At 42.7% G+C, this 15,778-nt stretch overlaps 1 protein-coding gene across 2 annotated transcripts in view; it reads left to right on the top strand.

The window, feature by feature from the left end:
- Positions 1–15,778, top strand: part of inpp4b (inositol polyphosphate-4-phosphatase type II B) — a 237,456-nt gene that overhangs the window by 3,889 nt on the left and 217,789 nt on the right. Inside the window, exons 3-4 of one of the 2 annotated variants that reach the window (XM_089131969.1) lie at positions 2,326–2,636; positions 7,544–7,675. The gene's annotated coding sequence lies outside the window, so the exon portion shown is untranslated. Of the gene's footprint in view, positions 1–1,882; positions 2,637–7,543; positions 7,676–15,778 lie in introns of those variants that run through there. The other variant, XM_089131970.1, reaches the window with a different exon arrangement.

Here is a 15,778-nt window from a genome sequence, read left to right as displayed (position 1 = left end):
ACATTTGGGATATAAGCCATTAAAACGTAACCATACATGTTAGACTTAAAACCAGCTACGGCTGATTTCATTATTTTCTATTGCTTTTAAATGTAAATCTTAACATTCGAGATGCTAATATGTGATACTGCTAGCAAATAGCTAGCTAAAGTCTATCAATTTAATTTAAATGTCACAGAATCAAATGAAATAGAAATGGATGAATGAATATAATAAAATGCCTTTGAATCATGTCAGGAAGCCTTTAAAAATTCACCTAAATTGGGTAATTTAAAATGACTTAATTCCATTTTGTTGAAGTTACATGAACAAATTATGTTTGTTTAACATAATCCAATTATGTGGAACCTGTTGATGAAAAAAATTAATTAAAGCCAACATATCATTTTTTTGAGTGTAGGGCTAAGTTCGTTGGTCGCACATCAGAGACGCCCCTGCACCATTGGATGTGCAGTTGCCGCAGCTTAGCCTATGAGCGAGCCAGATGCATATACATACATAAGCTTCAGTAAATCGAGGAAAAGGAGTTACCCTACCCATTCCCTATATAAAATTCACTGGAGGAAGAAGTTCACGTGGCCGTCGTCAGTAGGGTTGGGTATCGAGAATCGAGTATCGATTGGAACCGAGACTAACTTTTCATTTTTCCCGGAATCGTTCAAAAGTAAAAATTTCGATTCCTAGTTTGGATATTCACAGTCCGCCGAGCGGAAGAAGAAACCGCTGAACAACACCAACGAAGAAGCGTCTACCGGAAGTGTTGGCATAACCACGTGAGTCAAACATGAGTAGCTTACGTCGACGATCCAAAGTGTGGCTTCACTTTTCTAAAAATAACGAAATCTCGGCAAAATGCAAAATTTGTGTCAAAAGGAGTATTTTTACAGAAGGAGTATTTCCTTCAGAAAGACCGTTGGTTAGCAAGGTTAGCTAAACTTTTTTGACTCTGCCTCTTAAAAGAATCGGAATCGAGAATCGTTTGGAACCGGAATCGAAACAAGGAATCGGAATCAGAATCGTTCAAATTCAAACGATACCCAACCCTAGTCGTCAGATTCGGAAGTCGCTCAAAAGGCTCTTTCACAGTGGCTTCAGTCGACTTTAGTGAGGCGCGGTGGTTTATGGGAGGAGTAGTTCCTTTGCTCGGAAATGAAAATATGTACACAGGCTTGTACCCTTGACTTTTTTTGGGATTTTCTCTTCGTTTTTTCACTCGAAATGATATTTTGCTTTATATACTTGACATGCTGATATACATGCTCTAATTACTCTTTAGATATGGATTTTACAAAATGGAGAAATGAATGGGAGATTTACTTCCGGCACCAACGCTCTCTCAGGCTGTGGGCGGGACTGTGATGCTCTATTGCTTGTAAATATTAAAAAACAAGAACTTATACAGAGTTTTTGGAAGCATTTTTATTCATTTTGGCGGAATTTTTGCCCCAAGTCCTTTAATTTCCGACCTTCGCTGCGTGATGTGGGGGACGAGGCTCTTTTTCGAGTGCAAGCGGAAAAGCAAACGTACTGTAGTAAAGGCTGCTAATACACCTAAAAATGCTGGGTTGTTTTAACCCAACTTTGGGTCAAATATGGACAAACCCAAACTTTTGGGTTGGGTTAAAACGTTTGGGTTGGGTTAAAAGTTGGGTTAAAACAACCCAGCAATTTTTAGAGTGTAGCTACTATATTTCTCTATATGTTACGTTTTTTAAAAAGAAAAAAATCATCATGCAGTGTGTAATTTTTGTGGTACTAGCTGCAGCAAATGTGTTTGTTTGAGATCAACCCAACTTTGGGCTCAACTATTGATGATGAAATCATACACTACTGTTCAAAAGTTTCAAGACGGTCTTGATTCACAGCGTACATGATTCAATATGGGAAGGAAAACTGTAAATAAAAGCGGCAACGGTAATTTGTTTCCACCATGACTCTTTAATTATGAAAATCCCAAGTTTCCCGCTGGGTATTACAACGTTGCGGTGACACTCATCTCGTAAAGACGATCATGCTGACATGACTTAAAGGCTGCGTCTCTCTCTCTCTCTCTCTCTCCAGACATATTCCCGTTTTCTTCCTCTGCTTGTGTGTGCCGCTCACCTGCTGAGCGTGAGATTGCTCTCAGGCTTTGACTAATTGCTTTTCTTCCGCGAGAGCGTGAGAGGAAACCATTCGCCTTTGTGAATTTGCCGATGCTCTGAACGTGTTGGATCTGGTGGTGTTTTTGGCACCTCTGTCCCAGACTTGATGTCTGGAGTCGTGCAGTGTACATGCGCTCAATTCTCTATTTCCCTCTCTTCTTCTGTCCTCCTCCTCACTCAGTCCAGGACAACAATTAAGTGCCCTGTCTTTGGACCCTAAATCTGGATCTGAGGAATCTCCTGATAATGAGTTGACACGCAGCCCACCGTAAGCAGGTGATCCTCACATTTCTCACGCTGTTGAGTTTGCTCTCAGTTGTGTGCTTTTTGTCTTTGTTTTGTTTTCTTCCTCCGTCTGCCACACAGGCATTGGCTCTGCAAGGTGAATCTCCCAGAGTCCCTCACACAGGCTGCATGCCAATTAGATGTGCCGAGTCATTGGCAGACCCAGGAGGAATCTGTGCCCGCAGAAAGAGACCCATAAATGATTAGGTTCTGCACATCCCTTACATGTTATCTTGGCTAATGCAGTGATGCTGTAAGCTACTAATAAGAGTGTTGCACTCACATCTTCATTTAATGACATGTTGGGGAAACCACATTACAACTGGCACCAAGCACTTTTAATATAAGCAATATACATTTACACATATATAAGCATATGATAAATATATTATGAAATATTCAATAAAATTTCCAGTACGGGCATGTAATATGACATCTTAAATATAATATCTAATTTAATATTGTATATATTGCAAAAAATATATTTAATATTGATATGTTCAACATTAAATCATATATAAAAATATTTTATATAAAATAAAAAACTAATTATATATTGAAATATATAATATATACAATATATAATTGATAGTATAATATATAATTGATTATATATATATATATATATATATATATAATATATATATTTCTACACATGCAAATATATACATGCATATGTTGTGTGTGTGTATATATATATATATATATATATATAAATATATATATGCAAATAAGTCAGAGCAGCATTCACCTAGCATATATTATTGTTTTTGATAAATGAATTTTGATTAGGGTGGCAGTATTTTATTGAACAAATTTGTTCTAAATATGACATTAATTAAAAAAACATTAATATATGACTAAGTATGACTAAGGATATTATTAAACAGCAGCATCCAACTGAATATATCTGTCACAGTCCTCCGTCTGCACCAGTCTGTCTTGTCTTCAGCACTACACTTCCCAGGATCCTCTCGTCACCCTATCCCGTGTTCACTCCCTCATCAGCCACCTGTTCCTCGTCATCGTCATCTGTTTCACCTGTCTTCACCTCATTATGTTTGATTCTTCTGTGTATTTAGTTCCTTCTGTTTTAGTCAGTCCTGGTCGGTCGATGTTGTATGTTACCCGGTGTTACCCTGCCTTCCAGCCTGTATTCCTATTAAATGTTACCTTCATTGTGAATTTGGACTCCTCCCGTTCCTTCCGCTTGCACTCCTGCATTCCTGAACCTTACCCCGTGACAGATCGACCGACCTCCAAACATGGATTTACCAGCTGTACAGCTTCTCCTCCTGAAGCAGGAGGATCAATCCCTCGAGGCCCACACACAGAGGTATTTGGATTTGGTACCTCATGTCCACTATGATGATACCAGCCTCTGTGTGTTCTTCCGGGCAGGCTTAAATGCTGAAACCCAGGCACGCCTGCCCGGAGAGGGGCCTCGAGGGGACTTTGTGGCCTATGTGGAGTGGGTGCTGGTGTCATGTGGATCTCCCTTTACCATGTATGACGTCACCAGCCCCACTCCATCGCTCGAGTGCTCTTCACCGCTGGTTCCGTCCAGCCCTCCAGAGACTGTATGCTCTTCATTGCTGGTTCCGTCCAGCCCTCCAGAGACTGTATGCTCTTCACTGCTGGTTCCGTCCAGCCCTCCAGAGACTGTATGCTCTTCACTGCTGGTTCCGTCCAGCCCTCCAGAGACTGTATGCTCTTCACTGCTGGTTCCGTCCAGCCCTCCAGAGACTGTGTGCTTTTCATTGCTGGTTCCGTCCAGCCCTCCAGAGTCTGTATGCTCTTCACAGCTGGTTCCGTCCAGCCCTCCAGAGTCTGTATGCTCTTCACAGCTGGTTCCGTCCAGCCCTCCAGAGACTGTGTGCTTTTCATTGCTGGTTCCGTCCAGCCCTCCAGAGACTGTATGCTCTTCACTGCTGGTTCCGTCCAGCCCTCCAGAGTCTGTATGCTCTTCACTGCTGGTTCCGTCCAGCCCTCCAGAGACTGTATGCTCTTCACTGCTGGTTCCGTCCAGCCCTCCAGAGACTGTGTGCTTTTCATTGCTGGTTCCGTCCAGCCCTCCAGAGTCTGTATGCTCTTCACAGCTGGTTCCGTCCAGCCCTCCAGAGACTGTATGCTCTTCACTGCTGGTTCCGTCCAGCCCTCCAGAGACTGTATGCTCTTCACTGCTGGTTCCGTCCAGCCCTCCAGAGACTGTATGCTCTTCACTGCTGGTTCCGTCCAGCCCTCCAGAGACTGTGTGCTTTTCATTGCTGGTTCCGTCCAGCCCTCCAGAGTCTGTATGCTCTTCACAGCTGGTTCCGTCCAGCCCTCCAGAGACTGTGTGCTTTTCATTGCTGGTTCCGTCCAGCCCTCCAGAGACTGTATGCTCTTCACTGCTGGTTCCGTCCAGCCCTCCAGAGTCTGTATGCTCTTCACTGCTGGTTCCGTCCAGCCCTCCAGAGACTGTATGCTCTTCACTGCTGGTTCCGTCCAGCCCTCCAGAGACTGTGTGCTTTTCATTGCTGGTTCCGTCCAGCCCTCCAGAGTCTGTATGCTCTTCACAGCTGGTTCCGTCCAGCCCTCCAGAGACTGTGTGCTTTTCATTGCTGGTTCCGTCCAGCCCTCCAGAGACTGTATGCTCTTCACTGCTGGTTCCGTCCAGCCCTCCAGAGTCTGTATGCTCTTCACTGCTGGTTCCGTCCAGCCCTCCAGAGTCTGTATGCTCTTCACAGCTGGTTCCGTCCAGCCCTCCAGAGACTGTGTGCTTTTCATTGCTGGTTCCGTCCAGCCCTCCAGAGACTGTATGCTCTTCATTGCTGGTTCCGTCCAGCCCTCCAGAGACTGTATGCTCTTCACTGCTGGTTCCGTCCAGCCCTCCAGAGTCTGTATGCTCTTCACAGCTGGTTCCGTCCAGCCCTCCAGAGACTGTGTGCTTTTCATTGCTGGTTCCGTCCAGCCCTCCAGAGTCTGTATGCTCTTCACAGCTGGTTCCGTCCAGCCCTCCAGAGACTGTGTGCTTTTCATTGCTGGTTCCGTCCAGCCCTCCAGAGTCTGTATGCTCTTCACAGCTGGTTCCGTCCAGCCCTCCAGAGACTGTGTGCTTTTCATTGCTGGTTCCGTCCAGCCCTCCAGAGTCTGTATGCTCTTCACAGCTGGTTCCGTCCAGCCCTCCAGAGACTGTATGCTCTTCACTGCTGGTTCCGTCCAGCTCTCCAGAGACCGTCCAGCCTGCGCCAGAGATCGTCCAGCCTGCGCCAGAGACCGTCCAGCCTGCGCCAGAGACCGTCCAGCCTGCGCCAGAGACCGTCCAGCCTGCGCCAGAGACCGTCCAGCCAGCGCCGGAGACCGTCCAGCCAGCGCCGGAGACCGTCCAGCCAGCGCCAGAGACCGTCCAGCCAGCGCCGGAGACCGTCCAGCCAGCGCCGGAGACCGTCCAGCCAGCGCCGGAGACCGTCCAGCCAGCGCCAGAGACCGTCCAGCCTGCGCCAGAGACCGTCCAGCCAGCGCCGGAGACCGTCCAGCCAGCGCCGGAGACCGTCCAGCCAGCGCCGGAGACCGTCCAGCCAGCGCCGGAGACCGTCCAGCCAGCGCCAGAGACCGTCCAGCCAGCGCCAGAGACCGTCCAGCCAGCGCCAGAGACCGTCCAGCCAGCGCCGGAGACCGTCCAGCCGGCGCCAGAGACCGTCCAGCCGGCGCCAGAGACCAGTATCCCACCCAGCCTCCCTCTCCCACCTCCTCCCGTCTGGCATCCGTCAGCCCCTCCGTCTGCCAGCTCCCCTGACCCAGCTGGGTCGTTGGATCCCCGGCCTTCACCTCACACCTCCTCCATTTGGACACTTCATCGGCCCTCTGTCCCATCAGCTCCCCCGTGGCTCCTACCTCCCTCAGCTCCTCCATGGCCCCTCAGTCCACCAGCTCGACCAGGCTCCCTCGACCCTCCGGACTCCCTTCGTACCCTCGTCATCCTCCCTTCACCTTTGGACTTCCTTCCCTTTGCTCCGCACCGTCAGGTCACCCCCCCGGTTCTGTCGGACTCCTCACTCCCTCCAGTCACCCGTCAGCCCTCACTCCCTCTGGCCTCACCGTGTCCCTCTGTGCCCCTGTCGTCACTTCTGTCACCTGAGCCTACGGTGTCCCCATGGTCCCTCGGTCCCTCGTCAGCATCCGATGTCGTCTGTCCCTCTGCTTCACCCTGGTCTCCTCTACCATCTGCTCCGCCCCTGTCTGTCGGCCCCCTGGTGTTGTCAGCCCCGCTTCCATCGGCTCCACCAGGGGTCCTCCCTCCATCTGCTCCGCCCTGGTCTCGCCCTCCATCTGCTCCGCCTTGGTCTCGCCCTCAGCCTGCTCCGCCCTGGCCACACCCCTCTCAGGCCCCAGTTCGTCCCCCCTCCTTCCTCTGTTCTGCGGCGTGAGGTCACGCCTCCCGGGAGGGGGGAGTTCTGTCACAGTCCTCCGTCTGCACCAGTCTGTCTTGTCTTCAGCACTACACTTCCCAGGATCCTCTCGTCACCCTATCCCGTGTTCACTCCCTCATCAGCCACCTGTTCCTCGTCATCGTCATCTGTTTCACCTGTCTTCACCTCATTATGTTTGATTCTTCTGTGTATTTAGTTCCTTCTGTTTTAGTCAGTCCTGGTCGGTCGATGTTGTATGTTACCCGGTGTTACCCTGCCTTCCAGCCTGTATTCCTATTAAATGTTACCTTCATTGTGAATTTGGACTCCTCCCGTTCCTTCCGCTTGCACTCCTGCATTCCTGAACCTTACCCCGTGACAATATCACCATGAAAGTGAGGTAAAATAACACAGAGACACGCATCAGTGGTTTTTTTTCATTAATATAAACCATCTGAACAAACCAATACACTTCTAAATGAATCAGACGCTCCAGTGCTAAATATGACGTTTTAGAAGAATTGCCAGCTGTGAACCTAATCAGTGTCTTATTAATGGTTTATGGTAAAATAACACCAAATTATCTAGCTTCTCTCGAACAATAACACTGCTCAAATCAAATTATTTAAAAATCTGCATATTTCCCCCCAAAAACAAGCAAAGAAATGATGAAAAAGGTGCTGTTTTGGCAGAGTGCTGTGACTAATCGTTGTTTCTTTACAGGAAACACATGCTGCGTTTTCATCTGATTAAGATCTAGACATTACTGGATCCTGAGCGAGTCCTTTAAAAATACCTGGATCTCCATGAGGAAAGCAGAACCTCCATAATTTCTACTTAAGGCAAGCTCTTAAGGTATGTATTCTTCAAGGAGAAGGCAAAAAACCAACCAAGCAGGAAAAATGTCTATTAAACAAAAGTCAGAATATGAATAATGATGCCCTCACAGTCCAGGGAAGAGCTTTGGAGGAAAGACGCCCTTGGACAGGTAACAATAATCGCATTCATGCAGCTTGCATTGGTTTGTGTGTGTTTTTTTTTGCAAATGCAGCACTTTGAGCAGGTAATTACAGAGCAAACGGAGGAGATGAGTTGACATCTGTGCGTTTCCACACATGAGGTGGATTTGTTTATGTTTGCAAGGAGAGGGATTTGAGGTGCAGACATAAGCACATTCACACGCTGACCTAGAAAACACTCTCTAATGATGCCAAAGGCAATATGACTTAAACAAACAGTTCAAACTGCAGAACACATTCGCTCTCAGCCTGACACCTGCAGGAATTTCCATACTGCATTTACTGTATTTGATCAAAAATACAAACGGCAACAGCATTATTGAGAAATCTTAAATAACTGTTTTCTAATATATTTAAAAAATGAAATTATTCTAATATGCTTATCATTTGCTGCTCAGTAAACAATTGTTGATTAATATCAATGTTAAAAACAGCTGCGCTGCGTAATATATTTGTGGAAACCGTGATATGCTTCCTCACAATTCAAAAGAACAGCATTTATTTAAAGTAGAAATATTTTATAACATTACTTTTGTTTTTACTGTCACTTTTTGCTCAATTTAATGCATTCAATTTATTCACTGACCCAAAACTTTTGAGCGCCGATGTATATCTTTATATTGAATTAATGTAATGCAAGCTATATATCCCAGGTAATGCAAGAACTATTGCTGTGGATTGCTTTATTGTCACGGCCTTCTTTGAAACGAAAACTATTTCCATATGTTACCACTTAAAACTACTACTACTACTTATAATAATATTCATAGCATTTATGTGTTTAATCAGCTGATGCTTTTGCTACAGTGACTTTAGTGAAAATGGACTAGTGAAATTGTTTAAAAAGTGATGTGAACTTCTGTGAAAAGTTCTTTTTTTTTTTAGTAAAAATAATTTATGGAAAAAAGAATTGATAGTTTTCACTGTTTTGTTGAATAATGAAAAGTTACCCTCTTCAATGTAAAAAAAAAAACAGAATGATTTTCATTGTTCTTAAAAGCTTAAAATTGAATTTTTTATATAGACTCTAAAAAATGCTGGGTTGTTTCAACCCAAATTTGGGTAAATGTTGGGTTAAAAACTTCAATTTTCACTTTCAACTGTAATTTTTTTAATTACATTTTTAACCTAATATTTGGGTTTGTCCATATTTGACCCAAATTTGGGTTGAAACAACCCAGCATTTTTTTTAGAGTCTATATATATCCTTGTCTACTCTCTTTGATGTCTCAGTTCAGGATAGTAATTAGTGAAAGGTTTTGGGATGGTGCGTTCTTGCAAAAACGCTAAATGGAGAGAAAAAGAGGCGTTTTCAATGTGTTATACAAACAAGGGATAGTTTACTTTGAAATTAATTTTTGGTATGTTTTAGCTTACCTCAAGGGCATCCAAGATGTAGGTGTTTTTGTTTCTGCAGTAGATTCAATTTTGATATTTTTAGGTCAAACCGTTATTGTTTTTCAGTCATATAATGGAGGTCTATGGTCACCACCTCAAAGAGCATGCACAGAGAAGTCCAGATTAAACATGATTTAATGACTCGTAATGGGCTGTGCAAAAATTAATTGCGATTAATCGCATCCAAAATAAAAGTCTGTGTTTACATAATATATTTGTGTGTGCTGTGTATAATTATTTTGTATATATAAATACCTATGCATGCATGTATATATTTAAGAATTATTTGCACTTAAATTCTGTATATATAAATACATAATCTATATTATATAAATATTTTATATATGAATAACACATTTTTCTTAAATATATACATGCATGTGTGTGTATTTATATATACAAAATAATTATATACAGCACACACAAATATTTTATGTAAACACAGACTTTTATTATGGATGCGATTAATCGCAATTAATTTTTGCACAGCCCTAGTAAGTACACATTGATGACCTAAGACACGAAACGAGTGATTTGTGTGAGAAAACGAACAGTATTTATATCGTTTTTACCTCTTGTAACCAAAAATTAATTTCAAAGTGAACTATCCCTTTAAGGCCATAGTATGACATTCATTGCTCAGGTGATTGGCTCAAAAAAAAAAAAACCTCTTTCCGAATACAAATGCATAGATATCGTCGAAGGATCACAAATAGAGGGTGGATAGTACTGTATGCACCACTGAGTTTATGGAGACACAGACAAACGGGGTTGTTGTGCTTCCCCCGAGTTTCCCAGTCGCATCTCCGACTTGAGGGGGCGTTCCAGTTAAAAGTTCCTCCTGAGAACTAGGACTTTCCTATTACCATGAGCACAGATGGCGTCATGCGGGTCACGTTCTTCCGACGCCTCGTGCACCGGATAAACAGCTGCCATTGAGTTGAACGGTAATACAAACGTATGGCTTTCTCCAGTTATACCTCATTGCTAGTGAATCTGGATGATTGAAAGCAGCGGCACAGAGACTTCGCCCTCGTTAACAGCCCGTTGAGGCAATAGGCCACCGGCCTAACCGTGAAGTGTTTTGATAGAGTCACGTCACGCAGAAGTAGCGTTTCCATGGCGGAATACAAATGCGCCGAGAGCTCCCTTGATCCCCTTTTCACAGTCATTTATAAGTAAATGGGCCTTGTAGAAGAAAGTGAATATGAAAAGGAATTGCAAAAGATCCCCTCTGGGTCTCGCCCAAGTAATGTAATATCTATTCATGAAAGAGGATAAGCATCTGATAGGGGCAATCAAGACGAGTCAGATTGGAGCCATGACTTTTCAGCAAGAATACGCCGTTCGATGCAATCTTCGGCTTCTCGTTCTGGTCAACGGCTTTCGGAATAGAAATGAGTCATGCGTGTGTTGCTGTGCGTCTTTATCCAGAAGCTTTATGAGAAAGTCCAGCTACAGAATGAGGTCGTGCCGGTGCGTTCATCACTAATGCATTGCCCATGAGGGCTGAGCGGCAAACCCTGCACATCTGCATATATTAACGTGTGCTTTCCCTGATAAATATAGTGTTGGCGTATCCAGCCGTCTGGCCAGATTAGCTCAGTGCGCGTAACAATCTGTATGAGTTTATATCATGTGTGTTTTGCACACTATAAATACCTCTGTGTTGCTCTCCAGCCTCTTATCTGTACTTGTTAATCAGCCAGGACCTACTGAGGTCATTCAATTGAGTTGCGAACATAATGAGAACTTCATCATCGGCGGCCGAGTGCAGTTGGCTCGAGCTTGTCCTCGGGGAGGTGTGATATTTGTAATAATTATTTGTGTGTGTGTCAGTGTGCGAATGCTGTTGTGAGTTCTCGCTAATGCGGTGAATCCTTGGAAATCCACCAGAGAATCATTTTTTGTTGCCGCCGAGTGATACCGGTGCGGTTGGCTTTTCAAAAACAAAGGCTCTTTATTGGGACTGATGGTTCAATGAAGAACCTTTAAAGGGATAGTTCACTTTGCAATACATTTTTCGTATGTTTTAAAGGGCATCCAAGATGTAGGTGTCTTTGTTTCCGCAGTAGTTTCAATTTTGATATTTTTAGGTCAAACCGTTATTGTTTTTCAGTCATATAATGGAGGTCTATGGTCACCACCTCAAAGAGCATGCACAGAGAAGTCCAAATTAAACATGATTTAATGACTCGTAAATGTAAGGCCACATTGATGGCCTAAGTTTGTGTGAGAAAACAAACAGTATTTATATCGTATATCTTGTAACCACAGCCACAAAGCGCCCATGCCCTCAAATCACTTGGACGTGACTGATTACAAGAGGTAAAAACGATATAAATACTCTTCGTTTTCTCACACAAACCGCTCGTTTCGTGTCTTAGGCCATCAGTATGTACTTACATTTACGAGTCATTAAATCATGTTTAATTTGGACTTCTCTGTGCATGCTCTTTGAGGTGGTGACCATAGACCTCCATTATATGACTGACAGACAAGAACGGTTTGACCTAAAAATATCAAAATTGAAACTACTGTGGAACAAAGACACCTACATCTTGGATGCCCTTGAGGTAAGCTAAAACATCCCAAAAATTATTTGAAATTTTTGTTTTTTATAATTATAAAAATTATCGCGGGAACATTTTTTCTTTAGATTTAAAAAAAAAAAAGTTTTAAAAATGGTTCTTTTTAGAACTGGTGGCTGAAAGGTTCTTTTGGGAACAAACTTTTGAAAACATTGTTTTTAGTAGTGTAAGTTTTTGAACTAGATGACTTTAACTAAATATGTAAACCAAAAATAGTAAATTTCCACAAAATAAAATCCTTAAACCAAGGATCTTTTTAACTAACTTTTAAACTAAATATCTGAAGAAGGAAAAATGCATACGATTTTGAGACTTGTTTTCACATATTGCGTTCAACATAAGTGCTTTTTTCGATTTTTCTACTTGTTTGTACGAAATACGCTTGTATTCTTAGAAGTAAATCTGAACTGTGAGGTTTTTCATATATTTTGTTGAAGGTTATTCAGGTTTATAGACTTCTGCCATAGATTTTTGAGGATTAGGTTCTCTTGTAGTAATCTTCTTGGAGATGAAAATACAACGTCAGCGTATTTCAATTGATTTTCACAATCTTCTAAGCGTCGCTGTATGTGCACGATCAGCTGACTTTTTATGCATTTTCTGTGATAATTTAAGGGGGAAAGCATTCAATGCTTTCCAGAAGTTTATACAGCCACATGCAATCCAGAAACGTTTGTGTGATGAGACTTGTTTTGGATGTATTCTGAAAGCACTGCCTTGTCATGTCCATATAAGATATCTATCTTAACCAGCTCATTAGGTTTTGAAACCGATCCACTGTCAGCTGTTTAGCATTATGGGTAAATGGAAGAGCGATGATTTGTGAGGTTGTGAGTCACGCACCTGTAAGTCAGGCCTCCAGGTATGGGCATATTTCTTGTAGATGTTCAATTGAGCAGCATTAAGGAGAATAGTTTGTCTTGCTTTCTCCTTTCCCTCTCCTTCCAGCCCCGCTCTCGCACACAAAAGTCATCCACACTGGAAAACTCCACACCCAGGGTCTCGCTTGGACACGCGTCGGTCCTTATTCTGTTTTCCTGACGTCTGTAAGAAGGATTACGGTTATTCTTCAGCCTCAGTTAGTTGATGATGCCATAGCTGGAAATTCATGGCCTGCACAGACGTCTCTGACTTCACATTCAAAACGGCTTGTTATTTCACAGCCCGATAGATCTGAGCTCTCATATTTCCGTCAGTCCCTCTTCAGAGGATTCAGCGTTTTCATATTTATTTGAATGCATTTCCCTGTCAGTGTTTCCTCAGTTTCTGAGGTCTTTTAGACGTGACTTCTTCTATCAGTGATTGGCGGGAAACACTCTCGGTCCCATTAAAAATATCTTTCCATAGCGTAATGCTCCTTCTTTAACCATCGGACAAGTCGGACAGTTGTTCACGGTTGCCTTGGTGATTCATCACGTACTTAACTTCATTGTTAAAAGCAAAAACCACAATTAAAGTGCTCCTTTAATGCTTATGTTTCCTTTCATGCTGTTTGTGAACGTAAAAGGCTTCAAAGTTTCAAAGAGCAAAGTGTAGTTAAATGTAGATATTGTCTCCTAAAAGAAAGAACCAATTCTAAACTGCCTGAAACGAGTTTCTGTACGAACCTACGTAGGTTTGTAACAAATTTGCATAGTGTCGCATATGGTATTCATTGGCTGCCCGCAAACATAATACACTTTAAAAAGAATCGTTCACTCACAGAAACGTCTATATTTTATAATTTGTTCTCACCCATGTCATTCCAAACCTGCAATCTTTTGTTTTTCTGTGAACTGAGGTCATTTATTTCGTTTTTTTTTTTTCTACTTCTAGTGATCTAGTGAGTTGTCCTCGCAGGTTGCATGATCAATCACAAGCAAACGACTTATGAACAAATTCTATGTAGTGAATCAAATATACAGTGCACATGAACAAATCATTATTTTAATGAATCATTTAAAAAGACTCAATCACGTCAAATGTTACTGTCTGAATCAGTTTGATGAATCCTTCAATTGACCCTTCGCTAAGCCACGCCCCAAAACCGCCACTGGCCAATCATGTCTTAGCAATCGTAACTAGCAATCTGGCAAGCTTTCGAGCGAGGGAAACATGCCAAAGCGCTGTGTGTATGGATTCGGCAAATCTGATAGCCCGTTCTCATCCCAAAGCGTCATATACTGACGTTTTTGACAATGCGTATACATCCAACTCCAACCCGATCTCACGGGAATTCGTACGAATTTTACGAGGTGGCTAATTCGTAACAATTTGTACGACCTCACTCGTACGAATTAGTACGATTTAGCTAATTCGTACATATTTTACGAATTAGCCAATTCGTGTGAATTCGTACGAATGACCTACCCCTGACCCCGCCCCTAAACATAACCGTCACGTGGGTTTAGACAAATCGTACAAATTTGTACGAGTGAGGTCGTATGAATTAGTACGAATTAGCCACTTTTGAATCATTCGTACAAATTCGTACGAATTGGTCGTGAGATAGGGTAGCCAACGCACATGGCACCCTTTAGCGTCAATATGAGGCGCAGATATATATGGGGCAGAAGGCGCCTCCTAGTGGTCTAACCCTAATACTAACCCAGACCTAATCATACCCATAATCGAAGCGTGTTATATTGATGCTAAAGGGTGCCATGTCCATTGGATGTATACGCATTGGCAAAAGCGTCAGTATATGATGCCTTGGGATGAGAATGCGTTGGGTATCCTCAAAGTTTGGATGGGGGAGTGAATTTTGTTTCCTTCCCGAAAATCTAAAAGGCAAGGGGAGAAATGATGGTGATCAAGCAGTGGGAGACCCCATTCACAACTAAATGGATTAACAAAAACACCTAGCTTGGAAATAATGACGGTTCATAATGCGTTTTAACGTAAAATAAAACGATTAAAGACAAGACGGAGGCTCACTGACATATTTTAAAATATATTTCAGCATTTGTTAATCGACGGCCTACGCCTGACTGAGTAACTTTAACCCAATCCGATCGCGGCTCTCCCGGTGTTAGTGTTATTCCACGAGATTTATGGATAAGCTGTTTGATTTATAAATATTAGATTATTTTCACATTCACGTACCCTGCTGTGCACGAACACAGCTGTTCCTCAATTTGTGTTTCCCAGTTGAACGGTCATTGTATGAGGCGGAGGCGGCAGCTGCTACAATTTCTATGAAATTATTCTCTACTCGATTGCATATTCGTGGATCCATCCCTCGAATCAGTCCCTTTAGTCTGGCTCTCTCAGATATTTCATATGTTCGCCAAAAATGACTAATTATCTCCTTGGGAAATGTCTGACACCGGTGCATACACACTGTAATAGACGTGCCAGCCGTGAAAGCTTGACAGGCGTAGCAACAGTAACTAGGGAGGGCGGGGCTTAGCGAAGGGTCTGTCGGTGTTGGAATATTTTAATGTTAAATGACAGATGTGATATATCGATTGTATGAAGAAGAAAAAAAATTCAGACATTCCACAATAGTTTTTATGTTTTTGATTGAAGTCTCATCCTATCAAAAATACAAAAAAAATTGTGAAATATTATTACAATTTAAAATCACTGTTTTCTATTTGAATATATAATTTATTCCTGTGTTTGAGGCTGTATTACTCCAGTCTTCAGTGTCACATGATCCTTCAGCAAGATGATTTTCTGCTCAAGAACCATTGCTTATTATTATTAATGTTAAGACAGTTAAACTGCTTGAAGCTACATAAATAATGACAAAATGGCAATGTTTAGATGATGAACTATTCCTTGAATCAGAACAGGAGGGAAAAAAAACTCTTTTAAGCCACGTTTATGTCCTTGACCGTCCATTATGGGCCGGCCACACACACACACACACCTCACAGAATTGTAATTTGCTGCAAATGTGTGTGATTATGAGCTAAGCAAAGAAGAGATTGTTTTTGTGTGTGTGCGCTCTAGGAATTCATCAA

Source organism: Pimephales promelas, chromosome 6 (genome assembly GCF_988280905.1).
Source record: "Pimephales promelas chromosome 6, fPimPro1.hap1.1, whole genome shotgun sequence".
In the NCBI taxonomy this organism is placed as follows: domain Eukaryota; kingdom Metazoa; phylum Chordata; class Actinopteri; order Cypriniformes; family Leuciscidae; genus Pimephales; species Pimephales promelas.
Note: the sequence above shows the minus strand (reverse complement) of the source record. Positions and strands in the feature narration are given on the sequence as shown.